Below are 21,051 nucleotides of genomic sequence, written 5' to 3'. Positions count from 1 at the left end.
ACGTACATTGCATACATACACTCGATCGCACCGAGCGTATGGCCAGGGCAATAAACCTCTTCTTTTTCTGCGTTGATGATCAACTCAAACCTGGACGAAACGTAATGATGAATGCAAAGACACGACGAGTAAAATGGATCCACCTTGATGTACATGTACCGCGACATTACGCATGTGCCTAGCTACTATATAGAGTAGAGGGGTACTAGCTAAGCAAGTACGTACTGATATGATGATACACTATAAGTTACATAATGCGGCTGGAGTTTACCGGCTGGCATGCATATACTAGAAGCTAGAAACAAACTTATACAATATGTAGTACTCTTTCCATTCCCTTATACAAGATCACTATCAAAAATACATTTTGCATTAATATAAGACCATCAACAGTAACTAAGAAAAAAATCAATGATGTTTTCTCATACTACTCCCTCCATTTCGGTTTATAGGCCTTATCTCAAAATTTTAGATTTCTCATTTTATAAGTCTTAATTTGATGGTTCCCTACCACATGTTGAGATTTCAAGGTGCATTAAATCATTGCATGCAAGTATATTAAGAAAAAATTAACCAATGCATGGACTTCATGCATGCATGCATTGTAATTAATACATTGGTAAACATTAGTAAGAAAAACGAGTGCATTAATTGAGTGTTTTTGCAAACTACAAAAATTATTCCACCACTAACCATCTACCATGGTTGATGAGATTTTTGAATTGAGCCCTATAAATCGGAAAGTAGGGAGTAACAACTTCATTGACCGGGCTGGGCGTCGGCATCGTCGTGGCGTAGAGGCGGCGGTCGCCACCGGTCCGAGCATCTGGTTCAAGATGAGGCTGCGCTCCGCCAGGTACCACACCTTCACCTGCTCGTCCATAGTCGACATGTATGCCGCCATCAAGAACATCGGGTCGGTGTTCCTCTTCTTCGCGGCGACGTTGGTCCTGAGAAGGTCGAGCTTGACGTCCTGCTTCGTCATCAATGCCCACCACCTCACGTTGGATTTCTCCTCCTTGGTGACGCTGTTCTTGGCATCGACGATGCACTGCTCGATCGATGATTGCAGCCGTTCGGCAGCGGGTGCCGCGTCCCTCACCGCCTTGGCTCTTTTGTTGCCATCAGGGCGCCCTTCTGTCGCCGCCAGGGCAGGCGCGTCCGGCTTGTAGGTCTCCTTGGCCGTGGCGAGAGCGAGCCGGCACTCCCTCCACTTCTCGCACGACTCGATCCTGGAGAACACGTGAAGAAACTTGAACTCTTGGTCGTTGTTGTCCTGGCGAAACACGTTGAACATCCGAACCATCTGCACACCCGAAGAACAAGTGTCGGCGAAGTACATGGCGAAAGAGCTGAACTGGCGACTGGTCGTACCCGGCCCTTGATGTTGGCGTCGCTTCTCGGGCGAGCCGCGGTCTCCTCTAGAATCCCATGCCACTTGTTGCAGGCCGCCTGGATGGTAGCCCAATGGTTCACCATGGCCTTGTCGCCGCGATCCATGTGGATGTTGGTGAAGTCAGGGTCGACCAGCTTGCACTCGTCGAACGCCGTCTTGATCCTTCTCCAATACGTGTCGGCGTTCTAATTCGAGCTGGTGATCTGGTTGATGCTGACGGCCTTCCATGTTTCGGCGAGGCACTCGTCTTCCTTGGACGTCCACTTGATGCGAGGCTCTCCCGGCCTGGCGTTGGGCGCCCGCTTCTTCTCTCTCCCTTTCGGCACTGGCTCCACCTCCGCCTCCGCCCGTTCTTCCTCCTCTACCCCCTCCTCGGTGTCGTCGAGTTCGTTGTCCATGTCGACAGCAGTGTCCATCGTTTTGTCTTGCGCGCGGAACCTGGGGCACGAAGCGGCGGCGACCAAGCCGCTCGTGATGATCTCGTCCATGTCGGCGTCGGTGTTGTTAAACTGTGGCGTAGAGTCGTGTGCGAAGGGTAGGGCGCCACGATGCAGAGGCGGTGCAGGCGAGCCTGAGTACGCAGGCGGCGAGTTGTTGTACTGGGTGTTGAGGCCGGTGGTGAATGCGGGGGAGGGAGTGCGTGGGTTGGGGTTGAAGCAGGAGGGGGAGGCACATGGCGCCGCGCCATGCTGGAAGGTGATGTTGGGCTTGAAGCCGCCATATGCGTCACCATTGGAGTAGCCAGGCAAGGGCGCGCACCCCCATAGTGGTGGCGAGAAGTTGTCCGGCGACGCGAGCTCTGCTGGCTCCGCCACGCGGCTTGTGAACAGTGACCGGGCAGAAGGTTCATCATCCCCGCGCGAGACGCCTCTCCTTGCTCCGCCTTCGCCGCATCCCTGGCCCTCTTGCTAATTAGCCTGTTCCGTCGAACGGTGGTGACCGCCTCCCGACGCTCAATGTCTACCTTCCACTTGGAGTTTGACAAGCCCGGTGGCCTTGCCATCGGTGCCCTCGGCTTCCTCCGCTTTGGCTGGGCGGTATCGATGGCTAGGCGAGGGGGGGGGGGGTGTTATGACCGGTTTAGCTTATAACCGGAGGAGGCCCACCAGGCAGTAGTTAGGGGCTTGGCCCACAAGTTATCTTAGGCTATTCGTTTCGAGGTTATAAATACTAGTTGTTAAACACCTTTTGAGATTAATCAATACAGATATTTTCTATCCCTATAGCGTGGCTCCTAGAGGAGCCGGAACCCTAGCCGCCTCCAGCCCTAACCGCCGCCGTCCTCCTCCTCCCTCGCGACGGCGCCGACGCGCCGGAGCTCGCGCCCTCGCCCCCAACTCCCACTGTTCTGCCCTTATAACCTAAGGAGTAGAGCCGGTAGGAACCCTAGTCCTACCAATTTGGTAATCAGAGACCAAGTTCGGATCATGTCGCTGCCACCACCATCGCCGCCACTGTCCAGCGGCTCCACCGCTCCGATGACGACAGCGCCACCCCTCACCGCGCGAATGACGACCGCCGCCGGGGCCAACACGCTGGCAGCACCCGTCTCCACTACGGCCCCGCTCGCACCGCCGCCTCCGGTTCCCCCTGTGCCACCACCGTCCGTCGTCCTGACACTGGAGCAGGTCACGTCCACCCTGCGGGACCTCGTCACCGCCGTCCACAGTCTTCACCTACAACAGCAGCAGTATGCGTCCGGGCCCACATGCCCCCTCCACCAGCGTCGGCGCCGCCTACGGTCACCCGTCGTGGCCGCCCCAGGGCGTCTCCGCTTACGGCGGCCCCCTGCTCCTGCTGTTCCCGGCATCCCAGCCGGGCAGGCCACCGGCCGCCGCGACACCCCTATGGCACCTGACGCCGGCGCCATCAACGGCCCCCTGGCCGCTACAGCAGCCGCCGCAAGCGGCGGCCACCGGACCTCTGCAGCCGCCGTTCTCCGCGCCATCGCCATCCTCGATCGGCTCGGGGGCACCTGCGCCGCCCGGGCTACCGATCCATCAGGTTCGATTTCCGCCGTCGCCGTCTCATCTTCCCGCATGGGCGGCTGCATCTTCACCATCGCCGGTCTACACCACGGCGTCCGCCAAGCCGACTCCTTTTTCGCAGTTCGGCGGGCCTTCCGGATCCGTCGGCCACTACCCGGAGTACTCCGACCAAGCGCCACCCGCCTTGCTGCTCCGCACCTCCGAGCCAGCTTGACACGGCGTTCCCACCCAGGCACCGTTGCGGTTCGCCAAGATCGACTTCGCCACTTATGACGGCACGGTGGACCCCCTCAACTGGCTCAACCAGTGCGACCAGTTCTTTCGCGGGCAGCGCACCCTCGCTTCGGAACGGACCTGGCTCGCCTCTTATCACCTCTGCGACGTGGCACAGACATGGTACTACGCTCTCGAGCAGGACAAGGGCGCCACACCTCCTTGGGAGCGCTTCCGCAAGCTCTGCCTCCTCCGCTTTGGGCCCCCGGTTCACGGGAGCCGCCTGGCGGAGCTCGGCCACCTTCCCTTCACCTCTACGATGCAGGACTTCGGCGACCACTTCCAGGCCTTGGCGTGCCATGCGTCGGGCGTGACGGCCCAGTAGCGCCCCGACCTCTTTGTTGGTGGCCTTCTGGATCACATCCGCGTCGACGTGGAGCATCGCGGCCCTCAAGATCTCCAGACAGCCATGTATTACGCCCGGGCCTTAGAGGCTCGCGCCGAGGCCATGCTGTCGGCCACCCAGGCCCGAGGCGGCCGACAGACCAGCCGCCCACCACCTGCACCAGGCCGCCCGGCCGCCCCCGGCCACACCGGCGCCCACTACCTCACCCACGACGCGCCCTTTTCGCCGTCTCTCTCCGGCGGAGCAGATGGAGCGGCGGCGCCAGGGCCTCTGCTTCAACTGTGATGAGCCCTATATGCTGACCCAAGTGTGACTGCACCTCTTCTACTTGGAGACGGTCGACTTCACCGAGGAGGACATTCAGCCCGACGGGGCCGCAGCACAACCACCCCCAGCGGCGACTGAGGGCGCACCCGCGGCTGCCCCGACGACGGCCCTCGTGGTCTCTCTCCACGCGCTCGCCGGGATCCATGACGAGCGGACCATGCTCTTGCCGATGAAGATCCACGGCGAGCACTTGGTGGCCTTGGTGGATACAGGCTCCACCCATAACTTCATGCCCGAGGCTACCATGCGTCGCTTAGCGCTTCAGCCGACGGGCGGGGAGCAACTTCGGGTCACGGTGGCCAACGGAGATTGCCTCCGGTGTCATGGCCTCGCACGGGACGTACCCATCACCATCGCTGGGGAACACTTCTCCATCACCTGTGCGCGCATCGACTTGGGCTGCTTCGACTTCATCCTTGGCGTCGACTTCCTGCGGACTCTCGGTCCCATCTTTGGGACTTCGACGCGCTGACGATGACTTTCTGGCGACTGGGCCGCCGCATTCGGTGGGACGGCGTTGGGGGCGCCACACCCGCACCACCGCAGATTCAGCTGGCCGCGGCCACCTCCGAGGCCGAGCACCGTGCTACCTCTTTTAGCACTGCATTGGTTTTCCCCGAAGAGGAAGGGATGATGTAGCAAAGTAGTGTAAGTATTTCCCTCAGTTTTTGAGAACCAAGGTATCAATCCAGTAGGAGGCTACGCGAGAGTCCCTCGTACCAGCACAAAACAAATAAATCATCGCAACCAACGCAGATAGGGGTTGTCAATCCCTATAAGGCCACTTACGAGAGTGAGATATGATAGATATGATAAGATAATATTTTTGGTATTTTTATGATAAAGATGCAAACTAAAATAAACGCAAAGTAAATAACTAAGTAGTAGGAGATTGTTATGATAAAGATAGACCCGGGGGCCATAGGTTTCACTAGTGGCTTCTCTCGAGAGCATAAGTATTCTATGGTGGGTGAACAAATTATTGTTGAGCAATTGACAGAATTGAGCATAGTTATGAGAATATCTAGGTATGATCATGTATATAGGCATCACGTCCGAGACAAGTAGACCGACTCCTGCCTGCATCTACAACTATTACTCCACTCACCGACCGCTATCCAACATGCATCTAGAGTATTAAGTTAAAAATAGAGTAACGCCTTAAGCAAGATGACATGATGTAGAGGGATAGACTCATGCAATATGAAGAAAACCCCATCTTGTTATCCTCGATGGCAACGATACAATACGTTCCTTGCTGCCCTTACTGTCACCAGGAAAGGAGACCGCAAGATTGAACCCAAAGCTAAGCACTTCTCCCATTGCAAGAAAGATCAATCTAGTAGGCCAAACCAAACTGATAATTCAAAGAGACTTGCAAAGATAACCAATTATACATAAAAGAATTCAGAGAAGATTCGAATATTATTCATAGATAGACTTGATCATAAACCCACAATTCGTCGGTCTCAACAAACACACCGCAAAAAGAAGATTACATCGAATAGATCTCCATAAGAGAGGGGGAGAACATTGTATTGAGATCCAAAAAGAGAGAAGAAGCCATCTAGCTACTAACTATGGACCCGTAGGTCTGAGGTAAACTACTCACACTTCATCGGAAGGGCTATGGTGTTGATGTAGAAGCCCTCCGTGATCCATGCCCCCTCCGGCGGAGCTCCGGAACAGGCCCCAAGATGGGATCTCGTGGATACAGAAAGTTACGGCGGTGGAATTAGGTTTTTGGCTCCGTATCTGATTGTTTGGGGGCACGTGGGTATATATAGGAGGAAGAAGTACGTCGGTGGAGCAACAGGGGGCCCACGAGGGTGGAGGGCGCGCCTGGGAGGGGGGGTAGGCGCGCCCCCTAGGTCATGGCCTCCTGTTACGTGTCTTGACGTAGGGTCCAAGTCTCCTGAGTTGTAGTCGATGAGAAAATCACGTTCCCGAAGGTTTCATTCCGTTTGAACTCCGTTTGATATTCCTTTTCTTCAAAACCCTAAAACAGGCAAAAAAAACATCAATTCTGGGCTGGGCCTCCGGTTAATAGGTTAGTCCCAAAAATAATATAAAAGTGGATAATAAAGCCCAATAATGTCCAAAACAGTAGATAATATAGCATGGAGCAATCAAAAATTATAGATACGTTGGAGACGTATCAAGCATCCCCAAGCTTAATTCCTGCTCGTCCTCGAGTAGGTAAATGATAAAAACAGAATTTTTGATGCGGAGTGCTACTTGGCATAATTTTAATGTAATTCTTCTTAATTGTGGTATGAATATTCAGATCCGAAAGATTCAAGAAAAAAGTTCATATTGACATAAAAACGATAATACGTCAAGCATACTAACAAAGCAATTATGTCTTCTCAAAATAACATGGCTAAAGAAAATTATCCCTACAAAATCATATAGTCTGGCTATGCTCTTTCTTCACCACACAAAATATTTAAATCATGCACAAGCCCGATGACAAGCCAAGCAATTGTTTCCTACTTTTGACATTCTCAAAACTTTTTCAATTTTCACGCAATACATGAGCGTGAGCCATGGATATAGCACTATAGGTGGAATAGAGTGGTGGTTGTGGAGAAGACAAAAAGGAGAAGATAGTCTCACATCAACTAGGCGTATCAACGGCTATGGAGATGCCCATCAATAGATATCAATGCGAGTGAGTAGGGATTGCCATGCAACGGATGCACTAGAGATATAAGTATATGAAAGCTCATAAAGAAACTAAGTGGGTGTGCATCCAACTTGCTTGCTCATGAAGACCTAGGGCAATTTGAGGAAGCCCATCATTGGAATATACAAGCCAAGTTCTATAATGAAAAATTCCCACTAGTATATGAAAGTGATAACATGAGAGACTCTCTACTATGAAGATCATGGTGCTACTTTGAAGCACACGTGTGGTAAAAGGATAGTAACATTGTCCCTTCTCTCTTTTTCTCTCATTTTTTTTATTTTTATTATTTTATTTGGGCCTTTTCTCCTTTTTTATGGCCTCTTTTCTTTCTCCTTTTTTTTTTGGGCTTCTTTGGCCTCTTTTATTTATTTTTCGTTCGGAGTCTCATCCCGACTTGTGGAGGAATCATAGTCTCCATCATCCTTTCCTCACTTGGGACAATGCTCTAATAATGATGATCATCACACTTTTATTTTCTTTACAACTCAACAATTACAACTCGATACTTAGAACAAAATATGACTCTATATAAATGCCTCCGGCACCGGGATATGCAATATGACAATGATGGAGTGTGTCATAATAAATGGAACGGTGGAAAGTTGCATGGCAATATATCTCGAAATGGCTATGGAAATGCCATAATAGGTAGGTATGGTGGCTGTTTTGAGGAAGGTATATGGTGGGTGTATGATACCGACGAAAGGTGCGCGGTATTAGAGAGGCTAGAAAAGGTGGAAGGGTGAGAGTGCGTATAATCCATGGACTCAACATTAGTCATAAAGAACTCATATACTTATTGCAAAAATCTACAAGTTATCAAAGCAAAATATTACGCGCATGCTCCTAGGGGGATAGATTGGTAGGAAAAGACCATCGCTCGTCCCCGACCGCCACTCATAAGGAAGACAATCAATAAATAAATCATGCTCCGACTTCATCACATCACAGTTCACCATACATGCATGCTACGGGAATCACAAACTTCAACACAAGTATTTCTCAAATTCACAACTACTCAACTAGCCTGACTTTAATATCACCATCTTTATATCTCAAAACAATAATCAAGTATCAAACTTCTCATAGTATTCAACACACTCATAAGTAAGTTTTATTATTAATCTTGCATACCAAGCATATTAGGATTTTAAGCAAATTACCATGCTATTAAGACTCTCAAAATAATCTAAGTGAAGCATGAGAGATCACTAGTTTCTATAAAACAAATCCACCACCATGCTCTAAAAGATATAAGTGAAGCACTAGAGCAAAATTATATAACTCAAAAGATATAAGCGAAGCACATAGAGTATTCTAACAAATTCCAACTCATATATGGCTGTCTCAAAAGGTGTGTACAGCAAGGATGATTGTGGTAAACTAACAATCAAATACTCAAATCATACAAGACGCTCCAAGCAAAACACATATCATGTGGTAAATAAAAATATAGCTCCAAGTAAAGTTACCGATAGAAGTTGACGAAAGAGGGGATGCCTTCCGGGGCATCCCCAAGCTTTGGCTTTTAGGTGTCCTTAGATTATCTTGGGTGTTCCATGGGCATCCCCAAGCTTAGGATCTTTCCACTCCTTGTTCCATAATCCATCAAATCTTTACCCAAAACTTGAAAACTTCACAACACAAAACTTAAAGTAGAAAATCTCGTGAGCTCCGTTAGCGAAAGAAAACAAAAGACCACTTCAAGGTACTGTAATGCACTCATTGTTTATTTATATGGGTGTTATAACTACTGTATTCCAACTTCTCTATGGTTTATAAACTATTTTACTAGCCATAGATTCATCAAAATAAGCAAACAACACACGAAAAACAGAATCTGTCAAAAATAGAACAGTCTGTAGTAATCTGTAGCTAGCGCAAGATCTGGAACCCCGACAATTATAAAATAAATTGCTGGACGTGAGGAAGTTATCTATTAATCATATTCAAAAAGAATTAACTAAATATAGCTTTCCAAATAAAAATGGAAGCAGTTCTCGTGAGCGCTAAAGTTTCTGTTTTTTACAGCAAGTTCAACAAGATTTTCCCCAAGTCTTCCCAACGGTTCTACTTGGCACAAACACTAATTAAACACAAAAAACACAACCAAAACAGAGGCTAGATAAATTATTTATTATTAAACAGGATCAAAAATCAAGGAATAAAAATAAAATTGGGTTGCCTCCCAACAAGCGCTATCGTTTAACGCCCCTAGCTAGGCATAACAAGCAAAAAATAGATGTAGGTATTGCCATCTTTGGTAGGCAGTCCATAAGTGGCTCTCATAATAGATTCATAAGGTAATTTAATTTTCTTTCTAGGAAAGTGTTCCATGCCTTTCCTTAATGGAAATTGGAATCTAATATTTCCTTCCTTCATATCAATAATTGCACCAATCATTCTAAGGAAAGGTCTACCAAGAATAATAGGACATGAAGGATTGCAATCTATGTCAAGAACAATAAATTCTATGGGCACATAATTCCTATTTGCAACAATAAAAACATCATTAATTCTTCCCATAGGTTTATTAATAGTGGAATCCGCAAGGTGCAAGTTCAGAGAGCAATCATCAAAATCACAGAAACCTAACAAATCACACAAAGTTTTTGGAATCGTGGAAACACTAGCACCCAAATCACATAAGGCATAGCATTCATGATCTTTAATTTTAATTTTAATAGTTGGTTCCCACTCATCATAAAGTTTTCTAGGGATAGAAACTTCCAATTCAAGTTTTTCTTCATAAGATTGCATCAAGGCATCAACGATATGTTTAGTAAACGCTTTATTTTGACTATAAGCGTGAGGAGAATTTAGCACGGATTGCAACAAGGAAATACAATCAATCAAAGAGCAATTTTCATAGTTAAATTCCTTGAAATCCATAATAGTGGGTTTAACAACATTTAGGGTTTTAATTTCTTCAATCCCACTTTTATCAAATTTAGCATCAAGATCAAAAGATTCAGAATTCTTGGAACGCCTTCTAGGTAAAGGTGGATCATATTCAGTCCCATCACTATCAATATTCATATTGCAAAACAAAGATTTAATAGGGGACACATCAATAACTTTTGGATCTTCATCATTATTTTCATAGGAACTAGAAGAACACGCTTTTATAAAGGCATCTTTCTTAGCACGCATCCTAGCGGTTCTTTCTTTGCACTCATCAATGGAAATTCTCATGCCTTTGAGAGACTCATTGATATCATGCTTAGGTGTAATAGATCTAAGTTTCAAAGAATCAACATCAAGAGCAATTCTATCAACGTTCCTAGCCAAATCATCAATCTTAAGCAATTTTTCTTCAATCATAGCATTAAAATTCTTTTGCGAAGTAATAAATTCTTTAATATTAGAATAAAAATCAGAGGTCATCTTATTATAATTTCCATAAGAATTGTTGTAGGAATTACCATAATTATTAGAGGGGTTACTAGGATAAGGCCTAGGATTGAAATTTCCTCTATACGCGTTGTTGCCAAAATTGTTCCTACCAACAAAATTCACATCCATAGCTTCATTATTATTCTCAATCAAAGTAGACAAGGGAATATCATTAGGATCAGAAGAAGCACTCTCATTAGAAAATAATTTCATAAGTTCATCCATCTTTCCACTCAAAACATTAATTTCTTCTATCGCATGCACCTTTTTATTAGTAGATCTTTCAGTGTGCCATTGAGAATAATTAACCATAATATTATATAGGAGTTTAGTAGCTTCTCCTAAAGTAATTTCCATAAAAGTGCCTCCCACGGCCGAATCTAAAAGATTTCTAGAAGCAAAATTCAATCCGGCATAAAATTTTTGTATAATCAATTTAAACCATGAGTAGGGCAATTACGTATCATTAGTTTCATTCTCTCCCAAGCTTGTGCAACATGTTCATGATTAAGTTGCTTAAAATTCATAATATTGTTTCTAAGAGAGATGATCTTAGCGGGAGGAAAATGCTTAGAGATAAAAGCATCTTTGCACTTGTTCCATGAATCAATACTATTTTTAGGCAAAGACGAAAACCAAGCTTTAGCATGATCTCTAAGAGAAAAAGGAAATAGCTTCAATTTAACAATATCATTATCCACATCTTTCTTCTTTTGCATGTCGGCATCTTCACTAGGAAGGCCGGAGAACGGATCTTTCATAACAAGATTTAGCAAAGCAGCATTAATTTCACAAGATTCAGCATCGGTAAGAGGAGCAATCGGAGTGCTAATAAAATCATTGTTGTTGGTATTGGTGAAGTCAAACAATTTAGTATTATCTTGAGCCATCGTGACAAGCAAGCAAACTAACACACAAGCAAAAAGCAAGCGGGCAAAAAAAGGCAAATAGAGGGAGGATAGAGAGAGAGAGGCCAAATAAAACGGCAAGGGTGAAGTGGGGGGAGAGGGAAACGAGAGGCAAATGGCAAATAATGTAATGCGGCAGATAAGGGTATGTGATGGGTACTTGGTATGTTGACTTTTGCGTAGACCTCCCTGGCAACGGCGCCAGAAATCCTTCTTGCTACCTCTTTTAGCACTGCGTTGGTTTTCCCCGAAGAGGAAGGGATGATGCAGCAAAGTAGCGTAAGTATTTCCCTCAGTTTTTGAGAACCAAGGTATCAATCCAGTACGAGGCTACGCGCGAGTCCCTCGTACCTGCACAAAACAAATAAATCCTCGCAACCAACGCAGATAGGGGTTGTCAATCCCTATAAGGCCACTTACGAGAGTGAGATCTGATAGATATGATAAGATAATATTTTTGGTATTTTTATGATAAAGATGCAAAGTAAAATAAAGGCAAAGTAAATAACTAAGTAGTAGGAGATTGATATGATAAAGATAGACCTGGGGGCCATAGGTTTCACTAGTGGCTTCTCTCGAGAGCATAAGTATTCTACGGTGGGTGAACAAATTACTGTTGAGCAATTGACAGAATTGAGCATAGTTATGAGAATATCTAGGTATGATCATGTATATAGGTATCACGTCCGAGACAAGTAGACCGACTCCTCCTGCATCTACTACTATTACTCCACTCATCGACCGCCATCCAGCATGCATCTAGAGTTTTAAGTTAAAAACAAAGTAACGCCTTAAGCAAGATGACATGATGTAGAGGGATAGACTCATGCAATATGAAGAAAACCCCATCTTGTTATCCTCAATGGGAACAATACAATACGTGCCTTGTTGCCCTTACTGTCACCACGAAAGGACACCGCAAGATTGAACCCAAAGCTAAGCACTTCTCCCATTGCAAGAAAGATCAATCTAGTAGGCCAAACCAAACTGATAATTCGAAGAGACTTGCAAAGATAACCAATCATACATAAAAGAATTCAGAGAAGATTCAAATATTATTCATAGATATACTTGATCATAAACCCACAATTCATCGGTCTCAACAAACACACCGCAAAAAGAAGATTACATCGAATAGATCTCCACAAGAGAGGGGAGAACATTATATTGAGATCCAAAAAGAGAGAAGAAGCCATCTAGCTACTAACTATGGACCCGTAGGTCTGAGGTAAACTACTCTCACTTCATCGTAAGGGTTATGGTGTTGATGTAGAAGCACTCTGTGATCGATGCCCCCTCCGTCGGAGCTCCGGAACAGGCCCCAAGATGGGATCTCATGGATACAGAAAGTTGCGGCGGTGTAATTAGGTTTTTGGCTCCGTATCTGATCATTTGTGGGTACGTGGGTATATATAGGAGGAAGAAGTACATCGGTGGAGCAACAGGGGGCCCATGAGGGTAGAGGACGCGCCTGGGGGGGGGGTAGGCGCGCCCCCTACCTCGTGGCCTCCTGTTACGTGTCTTGACTTAGGGTCCAAGTCTCCTGAGTTGTATTCGATGAGGAAATCACGTTCCCGAAGGTTTCATTCCGTTTGGACTCCGTTTGATATTCCTTTTCTTCGAAACCCTAAAACAGGCAAAAAAACATCAATTCTGGGCTGGGCCTCCGGTTAATAGGTTAGTCCCAAAAATAATATAAAAGTGGATAATAAAGCCCAATAATGTCCAAAACACTAGCTAATATAGCGTGGAGCAATCAAAAATTATAGATACGTTGGAGACGTATCACACCCGCTCTTGGAGAACCTTCTGCAGTAGCACGGCGACCTCTTCACCGAGCCGCAGGGTCTTCCGCCCGCCCGGGCATATGATCACCGTATACATCTCTTGCCGGGTTCCGCGCTAGTGGCGGTGCGTTCTTACCGCTACCCACAGCTGCAAAAGGACGAGTTGGAGCGGTAGTGTGCGCTCATGCTAGCGGCAGGCATCATCTGGATCTCCACCTTGCCGTTTACCGTGCCAGTGCTTCTCGTCCGCGAGTCGGATGACACGTGGCGTTTCTGCATTGACTACCATGCCCTTAATGCTGTTACACTTAAGGACAAGTTCCCTATTCCAGTGGTTGATGAGCTCCTGGATGAGCAACACGGGGCGCGCTTCTTCAGCAAGCTCGATCTCCGGTCGGGGTACTGCTACGTCTTGAGCTTGCGTTGGTTTTCCCTGAAGAGGAAGGGATGATGCAGCAGAGTAGCGTAAGTATTTCCCTCAGTTTTTGAGAACCAAGGTATCAATCCAATAGGAGGCCACACTCAAGTCCCTCGTACCAGCACAAAGCGATAGCTACTCGCAACCAACGCGATTAGGGGTTGTCAATCCCTTCACGGTCACTTACGAGAGTGAGATCTGATAGATATAATATTTTTGGTATTTTTGGTATAAATATGCAAAGTAAAAAGTAAAGGCAAAGTGAAAAAGCAAAGCAAGATTAAAGTGATGGAGATTGATATGATGAGAATAGACCCGGGGGGCATAGGTTTCACTAGTGGCTTCTCTCAAGAGCATAAGTATTCTACGGTGGGTGAACAAATTACTGTTGAGCAATTGACAGAATTGAGCATAGTTATGAGAATATCTAGGCATGATCATGTATATAGGCATCACGTCCGTGACAAGTAGACCGAAACGATTCTGCATCTACTACTATTACTCCACTCATCGACCGCTATCCAGCATGCATCTAGAGTATTAAGTTGAAAACAAAGTAACGCCTTAAGCAAGATGACATGATGTAGAGAGATAAATTCATGCAATATGAAATAAACCCCATCTTGTTATCCTCGATGGCAACAATACAATACGTGCTCTGCTGCCCCTTCTGTCACTGGGTAAGGACACCGCAAGATTGAACCCAAAGCTAAGCACTTCTCCCATAGCAAGAACTACCAATCTAGTTGGCCAAACCAAACGGATAATTCGAAGAGACTTGCAAAGATAACCAATCATACATAAAAGAATTCAGAGAAGATTCAAATATTATTCATAGATAGACTTGATCATAAACCCACAATTCATCGGTCTGAACAAACACACCGCAAAAAGAAGATTACATCGAATAGATCTCCACAAGAGAGGGGGAGAACTTTGTATTGAGATTCAAAGAGAGAGAAGAAGCCATCTAGCTACTAACTATGGACCCGGAGGTCTGAGGTAAACTACTCACACTTCATCGGAGAGGCTATGATGATGTAGAAGCCCTCCGTGATGACGGCCCTCTTCCGGCGGAGCTCCGGAACAGGCCCCAAGATGGGATCTCGTGGATACAGAAAGTTGCGGCGGTGGAATTAGGTTTTTGGCTCCTGCTCTGATCGTTTGGGGGTACGTGTGTATATATAGGAGGAAGAAGTACGTCGGTGGAGCACCGAGGGGCCCACGAGGCAGGGGGCGCGCCCCCCACCCTCGTGACCACCTCTTTGACTCCCTGGAGTAGGGTCCAAGTCTCCTGGATCACGTTCGGTGAGAAAATCACGTTCCCGAAGATTTTATTCCGTTTGGACTCTGTTTGATATTCTGTTTCTCCGAAACACTGAAATAGGACAAAAAAACAGCAATTCTGGGATGGGCCTCCGGTTAATAGGTTAGTCCCAAAAATAATATAAAAGTGGAAAATAAAGCCCAATATAGTCCAAAACAGTAGATAATATAGCATGGAGCAACCAAAAATTATAGATACGTTGGAGACGTATCCGGCATCCCCAAGCTTAATTCCCGCTCGTCCTCGAGTAGGTAAATGATAAAAAGAGAATTTTTGATGCGGAGTGCTACTTGGCATAATTTCAATGCAAATCTTCTTAATTGTGGTATGAATATTCAGATTAGAAAGATTCAAGACAAAAGTTTATATTGACATAAAAATAATAATACTTCAAGCATACTAACAAAGCAATTATGTCTTCTCAAAATAACATGGCCAAAGAGAGTTACCCCTACAAAATCATATAGTCTGGCTATGCTCCATCTTCACCACACATATTTAAATCATGCACAACCCCGATGACAAGCCAAGAAATTGTTTCATACTCTAACTTTTTCAATATTCACGCAATACATGAGCGTGAGCCATGGATATAGCACTATAGGTGGAATAGAAGGGTGGTTGTGGAGAAGACAAAAAGGAGGGGAAGATAGTCTCAAAGGTGGGGAAGATAGTCTCACATCAACTAGGCGTATCAACGGGCTATGGAGATGCCCATCAATAGATATCAATGTGAGTGAGTAGGGATTGCCATGCAACGGATGCACCAGAGCTATAAATGTATGAAAGCTCAACAAAAGAAACTAGTGGGTATGCATCCAACTTGCTTGCTCATGAAGACCTAGGGAAATTTTGAGGAAGCCCATCATTGGAATATACAAGCCAAGTTCTATAATGAAAAATTCCCACTAGTATATGAAAGTGATAACATGAGAGACTCTCTACTATGAAGATCATGGTGCTACTTTGAAGCACACGTGTGGTAAAAGGATAGTAACATTGTCCCTTCTCTCTTTTTCTCTCATTTTTTTATTTTATTATTTTATTTGGGCCTTTTCTCCTTTTTTATGGCCTCTTTTCTTTCTCCTTTTTTATTTGGGCTTCTTTGGCCTCTTTTATTTATTTTTCGTCCGGAGTCTCATCCCGACTTGTGGAGGAATCATAGTCTCCATCATCCTTTCCTCACTTGGGACAATGCTCTAATAATGATGATCATCACACTTTTATTTTCTTTACAACTCAACAATTACAACTCGATACTTAGAACAAAATATGACTCTATATAAATGCCTCCGGCACCGGGATATGCAATATGACAATGATGGAGTGTGTCATAATAAATGGAACGGTGGAAAGTTGCATGGCAATATATCTCGAAATGGCTATGGAAATGGCATAATAGGTAGGTATGGTGGCTGTTTTGAGGAAGGTATATGGTAGGTGTATGATACCGGCGAAAGGTGCACGGTATTTAGAGAGGCTAGCAAAGGTGGAAGGGTGAGAGTGCGTATAATCCATGGACTCAACATTAGTCATAAAGAACTCATATACTTATTGCCAAAATCTAGAAGTTATCAAAGCAAAGTATTACGCGCATGCTCCTAGGGGGATAGATTGGTAGGAAAATACCATCGCTCGTCCCAGACCGCCACTCATAAGGAAGACAATCAATAAATAAATCATTCTCGGACTTCGTCACATAACGGTTCACCATACGTGCATGCTATGGGAATCACAAACTTTAACACAAGTATTCTTTAAATTACCAACAACTCAACTAGCATGACTTTAATATTATCACCTCCATATCTCAAAAAAAATTATCATGCTTCAATCTTTTCTTAGTATTCAACACACTCAAAAGAAAGTTTCACAAATCTTGAATACCAAGCATATTATTATTAAGCAAATTACCATGCTATTAAGAGACTCTCAAAATAATTTAAGTGAATCATGAGAGATCAATAGTTTCTTCAAAACAAATCCACCACTGTGCTCTAAAAGATCTAAGTGAAGCACATAGAGCAAAATTAACTAGCTCAAAAGATATACGTGAAGCACATAGAGTAAAACTACATAGCTCAAAAGATATAAGTGAAGCACATAGAGCAAAACTACTTAGCTCAAAAGATATAAGTGAAGCACATAGAGCAAAACTACATAGCTCAAAAGATATAAGTGAAGCACATAGAGCAAAACTACTTAGCTCAAAAGATATAAGTGAAGCACATAGAGTATTCTATCAAATTTTAATTCATGTATGTCTCTCTCAAAAGGTGTGTACAGCAAGGATGATTGTGGTATACTAAGACACAAAGACACAAATAATACAAGACGCTCCAAGCAAAACACATATCATGTTGGTGAATAAAAATATAGCTCCAAGTAAAGTACCGATGGAGGTGGACGAAAGAGGGGATGCCTCCCGGGGCATCCCCAAGCTTTGACTTTTTGGTGTCCTTGGATTATCTTGGGGGTGCCATGTGCATCCCCAAGCTTAGGCTCTTGCCACTCCTTGTTCCTGCTGGGGAACGTAGCAGAATTTTAAAATTTTCTACGCATCACCAAGATCAATCTATGGAGTCATATAGCAACCAGGGAGAGAGGAGTGCATCTACATACCCTTGTAGATCACGAGCGGAAGCGTTCAAGAGAACGGGGTTGATGGAGTCGTACTCGACGTGATTCAAATCACCGATGACCTAGTGCCGAATGGACGGCACCTCCGCGTTCAACACACGTACGGTTGGGAGACGTCTCCTCCTTCTTGATCCAGCAAGGGGGAAGGAGAGGTTGATTAAGATCCAGTAGCACGACGGCATGGTGGTGGAAGCAACGGTGATCTCGGCAGGGCTTCGCCAAGCGCTGGGACATGGAGGAGTGTCACGGGAGGGAGAGGGAGAGGCCAGGGGCTTGGGTGCGCAGCCCTCCCTCCCCCCACTATATATAGGGTGCCTAGGGGGGGCGGCGGCCAAGGGGGTGCCATGCCCCCCAAGGCAAGGGTGGCGCCCCCACCCCTAGGGTTTCTAACCCTAGGCGCAGGGGGAGGCCCAAGGGGGGGCGCACCAGCCCACTAGGGGCTGGTTCCCCTCCCACTTTAGACCATGGGGCCCTCAGGGATCGGTGGCCCCACCCGGTGGACCCCCGGGACCCTTCCGGTGGTCCCGGTACAATACCGGTGACCCCGAAACCTTCCCGAAGGCCGAAACTGGACTTCCTATATATAAATCTTTACCTCCGGACCATTCCGGAACTCCTCGTGACGTCCGGGATCTCATCCGGGACTCCGAACAACTTTGGGGTTATCGTGTGCTAATATATCTACAACCCTAGCATCATCGAACCTTAAGTGTGTAGACCCTACGGGTTCGGGAGACATGCATACATGACCGAGAAGCCTCTCCGGTCAATAACCAACAGCGGGATCTGGATACCCATGTTGGCTCCCACAAGCTCCACGATGATCTCATCGGATGAACCACGATGTCAAGGATTCAATCAATCCGTATACAATTCCCTTTATCAATCAGTACGTTACTTGCCCGAGACTCGATCGTCGGTATCCCAATACCTTGTTCACTCTCATTACCGGCAAGTCACTTTACTCGTACAGTAATGCATGATCCCGTGATCAATCACTTGATCACTTTGAGCTCATTATGATGATGCATTACCGAGTGGGCCCAGAGATACCTCTCCGTCATACGGAGTGACAAATCCCAGTCTCGATTCGTGCCAACCCAACAGACACTTTTGGAGATACCTGTAATGTACCTTTATAGTCACCCAGTTACGTTGTGACATTTGGCACACCCAAGGCACTCCTACGGTATCCGGGAGTTGCACAATCTCATGGTCTAAGGAAATGATACTTGACATTCAGAAAAGCTACAGCAAACGAACTACACGATCTTTGAGCTAAGCTTAGGATTGGGTCTTGTCCATCACATCATTCTCCTAATGATGTGATCCCGTTATCAATGACATCTAATGTCCATAGTCAGGTATCATTAGGGACGTGTTGTGGTCTATGTATTCACACATGTATTACGATTTCCGTATAACACGATTATAGCATGAACAATAGACAATTATCATGAACAAAGAAATATAATAATAACCATTTTATTATTGCCTCTAGGGCATATTTCCAACAGTCTCCCACTTGCACTAGAGTCAATATTCTAGTTACATTGTGATGAATCGAACACCCATGCAGTTCTGGTGTTGATCATGTTTTGCTCTAGGGAGAGGTTTAGTCAACGGATCTGCTACATTCAGGTTCGTATGTACTTTACAAATCTCTATGTCTCCATTTTGAACACTTTCACGAATGGAGTTGAAGCGACGCTTGATATGCCTGGTCTTCCTATGAAACCTGGGCTCCTTGGCAAGGGCAATAGCTCCAGTGTTGTCACAGAAGAGAGTCATCGGGCCCGACGCATTGGGTATGACTCCTAGGTCGGTAATGAACTCCTTCACCCAGACTGCCTCTTGTGCTGCCTCCGAGGCTGCCATGTACTCCGCTTCACATGTAGATCCCGCCACAACGCTTTGCTTGCAACTGCACCAGCTTACTGCCCACCATTCAAAATATACACGTATCCGGTTTGTGACTTAGAGTCATCCAGATCTGTGTCGAAGCTAGCATCAACGTAACCCTTTATGACGAGCTCTTCGTCACCTCCATAAACGAGAAACATTTCCTTAGTCCTTTTCAGGTACTTCAGGATATTCTTGACCACTGTCTAGTGTTCCATGCCGGGATTACTTTGGTACCTTCCTACCAAACTTACGGCAAGGTTTACATCAGGTCAGGTACACAGCATATCATACATGATAGACCCTATGGCCGAGGCATAGGGGACGACACTCATCTTTTCTCTATCTTTTGTCGTGGTCGGGCATTGAGCCGTGCTCAATCTCGTACCTTGCAATACAGGCAAGAACCCCTTCTTTGACCGATCCATTTTGAACTTCTTCAATATCTTGTCAAGGTACGTACTCTGTGAAAGACCAATGAGGTGTCTCGATCTATCTCTATAGATCTTGATGCCTAATATATAAGCAGCTTCTCCAAGGTCCTTCATTGAAAAACACTTGTTCAAGTAGGCCTTTATGCTTTCCAAGAATTCTATATCATTTCCCATCAACAGTATGTCATCCACATACAATATGAGAAATGCTACAGAGCTCCCACTCACTTTCTTGTAAATGCAGGCTTCTCCATAAGTCTGCATAAACCCAAACGCTTTGATCATCTCATCAAAGCGAATGTTCCAACTCCGAAATGCTTGCACCAGCCCATAAATCGAGCGTTGGAGCTTGCACACCTTGTCAGCATTCTTAGGATCGACAAAACCTTCCGGCTGCATCATATACAATTCTTCCTTAAGGAAACCATTAAGGAATGCCGTTTTGACGTCCATTTGGCATATCTCATAATCATAGAATGCGGCAATTGCTAACATGATTCGGACGGACTTCAGCTTCGCTATGGGTGAGAAAGTCTCATCGTAGTCAACCCCTTGAACAGAGTAACGCCTTAAGCAAGATGACATGATGTAGAGAGATAAATTCATGCAATATGAGTAAGTAATAGTAGTAGATGCAGAATCGTTTCGGTCTACTTGTCATGGACGTGATGCCTATATACATGATCATGCCTAGATATTCTCATAACTATGCTCAATTCTGTCAATTGCTCAACAGTAATTTGTTCACCCACCGTAGAATACTTATGCTCTTGAGAGAAGCCACTAGTGAAACCTATGGCCCCCTGGTCTATTCTCATCATATCAATCTCCATCACTTTAATCTTGCTTTGCTTTTTTACTTTGCCTTTACTTTTTATTTTGCATCTTTATACCAAAAAACCAAAAATATTATATCTGTCAGATCTCACTCTCGTAAGTGACTGGAAGGGATTGACAACCCCTAATCGCGTTGGTTGCGAGTAGCTATCGCTTTGTGCAGGTACGATGGACTTGAGCGTGGCCTCCTACTGGATTGATACCTTGGTTCTCAAAAACTGAGGGAAATACTTACGCTACTCTGCTGCATCATCCCTTCCTCTTCGGGGAAAAACCAACGCAAGCTCAAGATGTAGCAAGAAGGATTTCTGGCGCCGTTGCCGGGGAGGTTCGCGCAAGTCAAGATTTGACTCCCGACAATGAGCCATTTCTGGCGCCGT

Source organism: Triticum urartu, chromosome 5 (assembly GCF_003073215.2).
Source record: "Triticum urartu cultivar G1812 chromosome 5, Tu2.1, whole genome shotgun sequence".
Classification (NCBI taxonomy): Eukaryota; Viridiplantae; Streptophyta; class Magnoliopsida; order Poales; family Poaceae; genus Triticum; species Triticum urartu.
Note: the sequence above shows the minus strand (reverse complement) of the source record.